The following is a 12087-nucleotide window of genomic DNA, read 5'->3' as shown; positions in this document are numbered from 1 at the left end:
CAGTTTTAAGGCAACTTTTCTTTCAGATAGATTAAACATAGTTTTCTACAGAAGGGTTTCATTTCTAGTATTATTAGAAAATTGGCTCTACTCATTTTTAGTCCATAAAATTAATGATGATCATATTATTTGGCATAATTCTAAATATTTAGCAAAGAAATGATTAGTTTTCCTAACAATGAGTTCATTTGAAATGGTTACAGAAAACCTTGCTTCACTCATTTTGTACTCTTTAAAAATCCTTTCTTTTAGATCTAAGTTATTTTGAATCCATATTATTTCCTCTAAGGTATATAACTAGGTTCCCAAAGAGAAAATCACTAAGAATTAGAGCTTTTCATTTTTTAGTTCATAATTGGAACAGTCCTGCTAGCATTGAGTAAAAGAAAAAAAACAACACAGAAAAACATATGACCTACAGGATAAATAATATATACATTTCAAAAATGTGAATGGTAGAACTACAAAGTGAAAATATTCCTCAAAGACTTCACAACCATTTCCTATGTCATGCACTTGAAATACATGGAATTTCTCACCAAAAGATAAACTATGAAATCTAAACTATTCTTGGAATGTCCTGATAAGAGGAGATATAAACATGTACACAAACTACCAACATCAGGTAAAAGTGATGAATAAGTCAATATCACACCAGTGACAGGATGGATTACATGTAAGTAGAAGTGTATTTCTAAATGATTTAGTCAACCATTGCCACATTGGACATTCAGAGCAATGATATGTGTGAGGACAGAGTAGTGGAAACAAAAGCACACTTACTCTTTATGGCTGTCCAGAAAGTCCCTAATACGGCTACAAGAAGACAGAGAAAGGAAATTTACCAACTTCTATTCGCACCAAGGCCCATGGATAATATGGGTACTACAAGTGGGAGCTAGACTTTATGCTTCAGGAATGAAAGAATTCTGCCAGCATCACACGGACTCAGGTTTGCAGACATTTCAAAATGTGGATCTGGAAAATGATAGGAAATGACATATTCCAGAGGCCTTAGAAAATGAATGTGGAGTGGGTGTTCCAAATTCTAGTTTGAGGAAGTGAAAAGCCAGATTCTCCTTTGACCCCCATTCTCCACATCAATGTGTAGGACTGCTGCTTCTTGCTTTCTTAAACCTTGCAGATCCCGCCCCCCCCCCCCCATGGCCATGTTATATGCCTTTTCTTTCTTTTTCTTTTTTTTTTTCATGACTTTTAGCCATTTTAGGTTACTCAGTTTCAAGTTAAGAAAAAAAATCAGGCCATAAAAAAGCCATGGAGGGCAATATTAAAAGTGAACCAACATATGATTCAGGACAGTGGCTGCTAGCACAGGAATACCTCACATAACATGGACAAAATTCAAGTCACTCTTTATTCATTCATTTATCAATTACTGAGGATCCTCACATCACTGGTTGAGACCAGCTGCTTGAAAAATGAGAATAAAATACAAAATTCCTGCTCTCACAGAGCTCACGATCTAGTAGGCATGAAGAACAAGCAAGAATCAATTGTGATACTTTAAGTGGAGATTTGACAATGATGTACACAGGTTGTTGCTAGAATTCAGAATAGGCTTCTTGCATGGGGGCTGGGGTAGGCTTCCTTGAATTTATATTTGAATTGAGCCTTGAAGGACCCACTGGAATAAACCAAATGATAGAAAGTTAGTCACTCCAAGTGAATAATGTAGTCTGCCAACAGCAGGGGTGGGCAACCTTTTTATGAGTACGTGCCCAAACCAGCAAAATCTCTGACTCAAAATTCTTCTGGGTGCCAACCCTAATCTTTTGAGAACATGTTACGCTTACTTGATATCTCTTAAGGTGTACGTATGTGAAGAACCTTGAAGAAATAATAAAATTCATTTGAGCGACAAAAACACAATATATGATGAAAAATACATTTATTTTTTAATGTATACATGTACATTGATAGTCCAACAGGAAACTTTATGACTCCGTTTGATATTATCAGTGGGACTTTTGCTGCTGCATCACTGATGACAGAAATTTTACATCAGGTTTATATTTCATAACCTTCAAAGATATGCACGAGCTATTACTTTCATCCATCAGGCTACTATTACGAGACTTAACAAAATTCATCACTGAGAACAAAGATTCAAAAGCGTATGTGGATGAAACCAAAACACTGGCCAGATCTAGGAAGGCAGGGAGGGTTAAGGCAGAGGCATAGAAATTGCGCTTGCCCTCTCTCGTCAATCCATGTCTATGGTCTTTAAGATAACTTGTTATGTAAAATTATTTATTTATCTAAGATGCACCTACACTGAATTTATCTGAAAAATAAAAAAGTCGATAAGAAAAATATTGTAAATGGAAGATTATAAGAGAGGGTTTTGCGTGCCAGCAAAAGTTACTGGTGTGCCATGTTTGGCACACGTGCCAGGGGTTGACCACCCCTGCCCTAGGATTAACCCTACCCTCACCCCCCAAAAGGCAACAAAATGTGTTACACAATTTTGCAAGAGTTCAGCAGGAAGTCTAGTACCCTGGATAGCTCCCTGTCATCAAACGTGATTGGAGAGACTGAGATCTGGCAGACTGGAAGAGAGAAGAGAGGATCCCTAGAACTTCAGTTACCAATATATACTACATCCAAATAAAAAAATCTAAGGATTTCAAAATACTTCATCCATTCCTTTACTGCATTAGATCTCCGAGGCTGTGTGTCTTCTCTACCATCATCCAACAAACCTGACTTTCCTTAGAAATATCCTGAGAGGCAACTTCTTCCTTCACTAAACAGCAGTGTAGAGTCTTTATAACTTACTGTTTTAAGAAGCACTTAAACCTGAAACCCTGAAAATTCCCCCAGAGATGCATCATATTACACTTTCCCTCCAATCAACGTCCAGCCGTGGGCAAACTATGGCCCGTGGGCCGAATCCAGCCCGTTTGAAATGAATAAAACTATTGAAAAAAAAGACCGTACCCTTTTATGTAATGATGTTTACTTTGAATTTATATTAGTTCACACAAACACTCCATCCATGCTTTTGTTCCGGCCCTCTGGTCCAGTTTAAGAACCCATTGTGGCCCTCGAGTCAAAAAGTTTGCCCACCCCTGGTTAGACCCTACATTTACACCTTGCGGTATCCTGTAGGTGTACCTACAGGTGTACCCAGGCATTGCCCTGACAGGGAATCAAATTGTGACTTCCTGGCTCATAGGTCATGCTCAATCACTGAGCCACACTGGCTGGGCTGAAATAAATTACTCAGTCCAGATCTCTAATATGAGTTTGAGTTTGGTTTAGAAATTGCCTTCTTTACCTAACCTGGAAGAATTTTCAGGGTCTCAGGTTTAAAGAAATTGGTAAAGAAATCGCCTCTTTTACCTAACCTTTTCATCTGATGTTTCTGGGATATTTGCATGCTTTTTTGCCTTCATGTCTTTCTTAAGTATCCTAAAGAAGACTGGATGTTAGAAAGGAGAACTTACTAAACATATTTAATATATTTAAACTTAATGCTCTGGCAGTTTGCATAACTATAAACGAAAAATAATCAAACAAGCAAAAATCAAGATAGTTTCTAGAGAAAGAATTGCCTAGAATGTTTAAGCCTACATTTGCACATATTTTTGCCATGTCTTTATTCATGTATACTTGTTTGGTTTTATTTATAAACCTAATACAGGTTTGTGATAAATTGTTTTCTGCTGTTGTCCAAAACAAACAATAAACAAAGAAACCACACACACAATAATAACAAATCATTAACAGAATCACAGTATTTACCCATTGCTGTGAAACAGCTAATTGCAGTGAATAGGCAAATAAACCTGACATGCTCGTCTAAATTTGGTTGATAAGAAAGATGTATCACTAAGTCTCCCACAAGAGTTGAATTAGGGGAGTGCACCTGGCTTAATCACTTTTTGAACACAGGCATACTGCTAGTTTTCATTAATGAATGATAAAAAGTGGAGAAGGCATTATACCTTCTGGAATATGTTTCCTCAGCTGTTCTATATTCCAAACATATCATGTACAAAGAAGGTTACGATGGAGAATAGAGAAGAGCCAGATCATCTAGAAATTAACTGACTAAACAAAGAGAAACAGACAAATCCTAAAAATAAAATGAGCACATTATGCAAATACTAGAGGCCCGGTGCACGACATTCGTGCACTGAGGGGGGGGGGTGTTTCGGGGCGGGGGGCGTTTTGAGGAGCGGGCCTACGCTGCAGTCGGACATCCTTAGTGCTGCCACAGAGGCAGGCTGCTGTGCTCGCCAGCCATCAGCCTGGCACTGACCACCAGGGGGCAGCTTTTGCGTTGAGCTTCTGCCCCCTGGTGGTCAGTGCGCATTATAGTGACCGGTCATTCCATCGTTCGGTCGATTTGCATATTACCCTTTTATTATGATGATTTGTATACACATATCACATTTGGGTACTAAACAAGACATGGAAATGTATATTTCATTTATTGTGGATTATGCTGTTTGGGAACCATAGGATGTGCATTCTTTTTGAAACAGAATGGCTTATACATAATGAGAATTTACAAATGTTTGTTGTCAGTGATGGTGAATGAGGTAGCTCTATAGTGGGGCATAGACATGTAAGGGGAGGTTACATGTAGCAAAATGAGGCATCTCTAGTGATGGGTGGAACCCAGAATTAGACTTGTAATTAGTGTAGGATGCACTATAAAAACTTAGCTGTAAATAACTCCAAGAAGTCCAGCCAGCCTGAGTGTCTGGGGTATGGCAATATGCCATAAGTCACTGGCACCACAGAGATCCAAGAGTGAGTACTGGAAATTTAGCATACCTCTAGGAGCTGGCAATGTTTAAACATCCAGGAAAGTGGTATTTTGTGGGCAGTCTCCTGCTATATAAAGGAACTCCGGAAATGAGATGGTTTCAGAGGGAGAAGCCTAGTCTTTAAAGACATAAAGAAGGCCCTTTCAAAAGGGCTTTGCTCAAACACTGGTAGAAATGGTGATATTGGGTAATTTCTCAAGAGGCAGGGGAAAGTATTAGGTGAGAAATCAGTTTTAGTTACAAGAAAGAAGCACTACTATAAATATATTATATTGTAGTTGGGCATCAATGGCTTAATGGTAAGTCCCAAAATGTTGGGCTAGACACAGGTCAATTTTTCCACTACATAGAGGGATTGGTCCTGAATAAGGGGCATGGCTGAGGCTCCAGTTAGTGATCAAGTTTTCCAACAATGAAAACAGATTCTGACAACAGCTACAAAATAGGCCCTACCTGAAATACTCAGTTAAAGCAATCATTATTTTCTTCCTGATATTAGGCATCTACTGTTATTCACATTGTGGACTAATATAAACACATTATAAAATATATAAGTTTGCACATTCAGTCTACTAGAGGGGTTCAGAATAATCAAATTTAACTCTCTGATTGTCCACTGACGTCTATAGAATCAGTCTTTAAATATTTCCTTTTCTGCAAACATTTGAACACTGATTAAACTCACATTTAAATTAATGAGTTGAAGCATAAAAGCCAAAAGAAACTAAACTGATATTACCATATGACATTTCCTTCGCATCGAAGACAATGTGGGTTAATAGACTGTACCTATGATCAACTCTGCTCAAGCAAGGTATTCAAAGCTCTGGTTGAAACTTTCCAGAAGATAAGTTGCATATCTCCAAATATGGAAAATATCTAATGTTTGAACGTCCTCTACATACAAGCACCTATTCTTAAAAGTATACTTGCTTGCGTTTTACATTTCCATTAATGACTTGGAATATTCTGAACAGATGGGTAAGGAATTTTGCTTGCATGGCACTGAGGGTGCACAATGTCAGTGCTGAAAAGAACAATAAGAAGCTGAAAGCTCCAGCCTTGCAATTCCTTCATCACTTGTTCTGGTTACATGGGAAGCAAGAACATTCTCACTGAATATGGTGGCAACAGGTCAGGTAATGCACAGACCGTGCTGGGCCCCGAGTTAAATCAGGAACATGGCCTCAGTTTCCTCATCTCTAAAATATGCACAAAAATATGTTTACAATTTTTGATAAATCACATGGCATAACATATAAACTGCTTATCATGGAGGAAGTGTTCAGCACATTATGGCCATTACCGTTGTTAATAAAAAATATGTCATCACTCTGGCCAGGTGCTCATTTAGTTGGAGCGTCGACTCATACACCAAAAGGTGGAAGACACAGCCTTCACATTTCACTGTAAATACTCTAGGTCCATGGTCGGCAAACTGCGGCTCACGAGCCACATGCGGCTCTCTGGCCCCTTGAGTGTGGCTCTTCCTAAGCCTTAGGAGTACCCTAATTAAGTTAATAACAATGCACCTACCTATATAGTTTAAGTTTAAAAAATTTGGCTCTCAAAAGAAATTTCAGTCGTTGTACTGTTGATATTGGGCTCTGTTGACTAATGAGTTTGCTGACCACTGCCCAGGTCAGTGATGGCGAACCTATTGAGCTCGGCGTGTCAGCATTTTGAAAAACCCTAACTTAACTCTGGTGCCGTGTCACATATAAAAATTTTTTGATATTTGCAACCACAGTAAAACAGAGATCTATATTTTTATATTTATTTTATATATTTAAATGCCATTTAACAAAGAAAAATCAACCAAAAAAATGAGTTCGCGTGTCACCTCTGACACGCATGTCATAGGTTCGCCATCACTGGCCTAGGTCATTGTTTCTCAAACTTAAGAGGGCATAAGAACCACATAGAGGACCCCACCCCAGAACCCATCCCAGAGTTTCTAATTCAGTCAGTCTGTGGTGAGATTGGCATTTTAACAATTCACTGGTGCTCTGCTCAGGGAACCATATTTTGAGAAATACTACTCTAACTTAAGAATTTGCCATTAGATAGTAATATGATTCCTTATAAATTACCTTTCGATTTTTTTTAGTTTCAGAACAGAGTCATGGTATTCAAAATTTTAATCAGCTAAATTGAAATTTAAAAATTGTTAATACAGTGTAAGTAATGCAAAGCCAAAAGCTATGTTTTAAATTAATCGAGGCACAGAGTCACAGTTTGGCCAAACAACAAACTTCATCTGTCAATTATCTAAACCAGTGGTTCTCAACCTTCCTAATGCCGCGACCCTTTAATACAGTTCCTCATGTTGTGGTGACCCCCAATTTCATTGTTACAAATTGAACATAATTAAAGCATAGTGATTAATCACAAAAGCAATATGTAATTATATATGTCTTTTCCGATGGTCTTATGCGACCCTTGTGAAAGGGTCATTTGACCTCCAAAGGGGTCATGACCCACAGGTTTAGATTCTATCACTGTTTATCGGGAATTTTATTTAGCCAGAATAAATAATTTAAAAATTGCAATATGATCACTGTAAAATAAAAACTGATAATATCTTGGTACTGTATCCATTGCAATTTAGATTGGTCAGTTTTACATTTTTATATTATATTTAGTTTAAGCTACACATTGAAGTATATTTCATTTGTTATAGTGTTTTTCATTAATCTCCCCATCTTTTTTCACTGCTTATCCCAGCCCAGACTTTATGTTTTATTATTAACTGACAGTCATGCATAGTGAAGATAATATATTTCTTACAGAAGTGTACATTTGCAATATAAAGCCAACAGATTTTGTCATTATCCAATAGGGAAATCATACTGAACTGTCAGTCACACAGTAGGAGAGATTACATTATCAAAGTGATACACTTGTGACAAACCAAACTCCTCAAACCAAACTCAAAAGAGACCAATTAACAGATAGTCTGATTTTACTCTAACTTGGAAATCCTCCCATTCCTGCACAGAAATGAAATTAGTGACTTATAGGTTTTTCACTTTTGTAATAACTCTTATCTATTCAATCAACAAAATATATATGAAACTTTTAATTCAACTAACCTGAAAGTAATTTTATTGTTATTTATTGATAGTCATATCCAATATTTATACTATTTCTTTACTATCACCATAACATACTTTTGGGGAGTCATATTGAAAGACAGGTTAAAGTCAATTCAGATGTTTCCCTTTGTATTTTTATAATGAAGAAATGCATTTTAAAATTTTTGTGTATTTTGAAACATAAATATATTTACAAAGAAGAAAAAACTAAGTTCAGAATGCTGAGAGAAGACATGTTTCTATTACTAATACAATCTATTTACCAGAAGATAGTTACAATATCTTTAAAATTATTGCTACAATATTAAAATAGTTTCCCACAATTCCTTCATGGGAAATAATGTAAGAATAGATTAACTATTATATGGATGAATGTTAATATTTAAAATAAAAATGTTATAGAAAACATGTTGTTTAATGAGCTATACATTATATATGAAGAATATAATATTAAGGATTCAATGAGTAAGTATTGTCTACAAATACATGTCAAGCATTTTTTCCATTAAAAGGCAATATAAAGTCAAAGATTTGTTTTCTAAGGTACAAAATATGTACTGACAATTCATTCCAAGAATAGAGTATACAGAATGTTGTACATCAAAACAGACTCACCCTGCACTTGGCACAACAAATTCAAGTGCAATAGCTAAATCTATTTCAAAGCAAACTTATCTTCACTATCATATCTTTTGTTCTTTTCTATAATTCCAAGAGACTTGCATCTTGTACCTCATATTCTCATCCACAAGCCACTAATCCTATTTATCCTTTAAGATCAAGACCAGGCAAGTCTGTCTACCCCAGAAGCCTTTTCAAACAAAACCCGGTATGAAATGTTATTATCATGCTCTGAACTCCTGCAGCCCTCATTAGACATGCAATCTCTTATTGCCATGAGTTGTTAACTCTGTCCAAGCATGAGCATCAGATTCCTCCCAAATGGAGAGTAAGCTCCTGAAGGGCAGAGAGCTAGGAAGTCATGTTCCCCACAATCTTTCAATAGTGCCTTGCACATGATGGGCCATCTATTTTGAGTGCTATGTTGAATAATAAAATGCAATAATGAGTATTATATATAAAACAATACATTTTCACTTTCTACTTCATGAATTTGATGTAAATTTACATCCTACGGTATAAATAATGCATCACTAAAACAAATAGTTGCTGATTCTCTGAGTGTCAAAAAACAAAATATATCCATAAATATGACTTTTTGATAATTGTATAATACAGTTTATCAAGTACATTGTAAAATTCCCCGTTGTTTCTTCTACATTGCAATGATTCAGGAAAGTTAATGTAACAACACTCAGTGGGACTCTAAGCCTGCATCCAAAGGTAATATATAAAACCGCACATGCTCCATGTTGAAAATGCATTTCAAACCAATATGAATATAACCGAATCAAAATAACAAATCCGTAACTCCCCTCTGCCTTCAAAATGAACAGGACCGGTAAGGAACTGGTAAGCTACTTTCACACTGGGAAAAAGAAAAAAGAAAAAAACTTAAACGGTTGGCATGTTTTGATTAAAATAAGATGCTCCCTAATTAATATCAAAGATAGACAAATCACTCTGACAATAGATTGACCAGTTTATTTCTCTTTCTTCTCAATGAAACTATTGAAGGAGTAGTTGCAACATGGAACTTCAGTGTTATAAAGACTGTGCTTGGCCGGCAGGCCTTTGAGATATACCAATTTAAAATAATAATGACCCTGTCCTAGCACCTCAGTCACAACCCAGTCATCGATTCTGTAAAAGCACAGGCTGCTAACTTTTAGGAACAAACAGAAATTTGCTAAAGCTTAGTTGGTAGACACTGTCCCAAGTCATATCTAAGCTTCAAGTTATGTCTCTGGAATTTGTACTTATTAAAAAGCAAATAGAAAGAGAAACAGAAACAAACTGTGTCGTAGCCTAAGTTAGCAGAATTTTAGATCGTCTCTTAAAAGCTGGCTTTTAGTCAGTAGTAACCAATATAAACCCAGCGAGGTGTCTGCTTCTCTTTCCTCCCAACATTTTTAATAAAAACATCTTTACAGTAAAATGTGTGTACATCATTTTTAATAGCCCTTCTTAGGGGCAGGCGCGGACGGCATGTGTTACATTTCAGTGGGAAGGTATTCAACTGTAAAGATATTAGAAATGAAGCTGTTGAAATCAAGTAGGTACTTTGTCCTATGGTCCTACTGATGGCCTGAAGAGTTAAGAGGAGTAGAGAATAAGTACAAAAACATGAAAGGGCACGAGATTTTCTAAGCAGCATTTTTTTCCCACCTGTTTAAAACACACATACACACACACACACACACACACACACATACACACACAAAACAACAACAAAAAAAACACACAAGTCATTCACTTCGTATTCCAGGTCCCACGAGAGAAGGTGGAAAAGCAAAATTGCTGCTAATTCTGAGAAAAATGAGGGAAGAGATGGGAGAGCGTAAAGCGCCAGATACACTGAAAGAAACCCCGAGAAATTTCACAACTCTTTACCATAAATAGCCTTTCTGCTCACTCAGGATACCTCCTCCCTGACATCAGCAAGGCTCAGCCCCGCGCGCAGCGAGCCACCATTCACAAATCCCTCCGACAGCCCTCCGCGCACGCTACCCCAGGCGGACCGCGCGGGGTCCCAGGAAACAAGCCCCCAAAACATGCGGGCCCAAGGGGCCACCTGCGGTTTCGGCCCAGAACTGATTTTATTTTCCGGTGAAACAAACAGAGACTAGTCAGCAGCGCGAACGAACACACACACACACACACACACACACACACACACGCCTCCCGAACCCTGGACGCGCCACCACAAAGCAATTTGTTGCCACTAAGTCGCTGCTGTTCCGGCGCCGCTGGGGAGGGTCTCGTCTCCAACCCGGGAAGCCAGCGCCAGGGGATCATCGGGCGGGGGCCGGAGGCGGTCCCGGCCCAGCACTGCGGGGAGCCCCGCGATCCCCGCCCCCTCTCCCCCTTCCCTCGCGGCCGCCGCCCCCTCCCAGCGCCCGCAGCCCGGCCGCCTTACCTGCGGGACGCGGGCGGCGAGGGAGCGGGTGAGCGGAGCCTGCGCCAACTCCTGCCTCCTCGGCCGGCCACGCTCCACGTCGCCCGGGAGCGGGGGCTGCGGCCCGGGGCGCAGAGCGCCGGGGAGCACGAGTGCAAGGCCACGCAGCGCCGGGAGTCACGGGCCAGCGGCTAGCGAGCCGTGCGTCTCCCTCCCCGCCCGCCCGCCAGGCCAGGTCTCCGCGCCGCGCACGCCGGGCCCGCAGCCGGCGCCCCGGGCCTGGGCGGGGGCTGCTCCGCGGCGGCCCGGCCCCGCGCGGTCACCTGCCGGGCGGTCACCCTGGCGTCCGCCTGGGGCAGCGGCGACCCGACGCGCGACCCTCGGGGCGCGGGGGTCCCGGGGGCGTTACTACCTGAGGGCTCCGCGTCGCTTGTTAAGGCTCCTCCCGGGCACTCGGGGATTTATGTCTTCGGGGCACGGGGGCGTCTTGCCTGGACCCCCTCCTCCGCCCGCCCTCCCTTCTTTCCTTCCTCCTCGGCTGTCGGGCTCCTCTCTCCTCCCCCAGGTGCACGGAGTCGCGCCGCGTTATCTAATAATCCTCCTGCTCCTCTCGCCCGCGCCAGCGGAGCTGCTCCGCCTGGGCCACCGCTTCCCAGTCGGTCATGGTGCTGGGAGCGAGGCGAGCGAGCGAGCGAGGCGGATTGGCAGTCTGTCGGCGACTATTTGCGGGGAGAGAGAGGAGAGCCGAGCCGGAGGAGGGCAGGGGAGGGACGTGGGGAGGCGCCTCCAAGTGTGTGAGCGCGTGGAGTGTGACTGTGTGGGGAGCCCGGGAGCCACCTCCCCAACAGGCGCCCTTCCCACTGTGCGGAGGGCGGCGGCGCGCGCGCCCTTTAAAGGGGTGGGGGGGGGCGGGGCGGGGCGGCGCCGGGCCAACTGCGGCCGCGGGTTTCCACGCGCGCATACTCTCGCCTTAACGCGTGCACACCCCTGCCGGCCCGTGCTGAGTTTTCATTTCAGGGGACGCCGTCTCTGACCGTGCTGACTTGGCTTTCCCCGGAGCCCAGCCTTGTGCTCCAGTGGAATCCGAGTGCACGGGCAGGTCCAGAGAGAATAAGAGGGGGAGGCTCACGCTCAGCGAAGGGATCCCAGGGATGCTGAAAAGGCACGG

General features: G+C 41.3%; 1 protein-coding gene across 3 annotated transcripts in view; it reads right to left on the bottom strand.

The window, feature by feature from the left end:
• Positions 1 to 11766, bottom strand: part of CCSER1 (coiled-coil serine rich protein 1) — an 801991-nt gene extending 790225 nt beyond the window's left edge. For 2 of the 3 annotated variants that reach the window (XM_036339701.1, XM_036339716.1), the window contains exon 1: positions 11332 to 11766. The gene's annotated coding sequence lies outside the window, so the exon portion shown is untranslated. The other variant, XM_036339709.1, reaches the window with a different exon arrangement.
• Positions 11767 to 12087: the final 321 nt, after the last annotated feature.

Source organism: Myotis myotis, unplaced genomic scaffold (genome assembly GCF_014108235.1).
Source record: "Myotis myotis isolate mMyoMyo1 unplaced genomic scaffold, mMyoMyo1.p scaffold_m19_p_1, whole genome shotgun sequence".
NCBI lineage: Eukaryota > Metazoa > Chordata > Mammalia > Chiroptera > Vespertilionidae > Myotis > Myotis myotis.
This window is presented reverse-complemented; position numbering and strand designations above follow the sequence as displayed.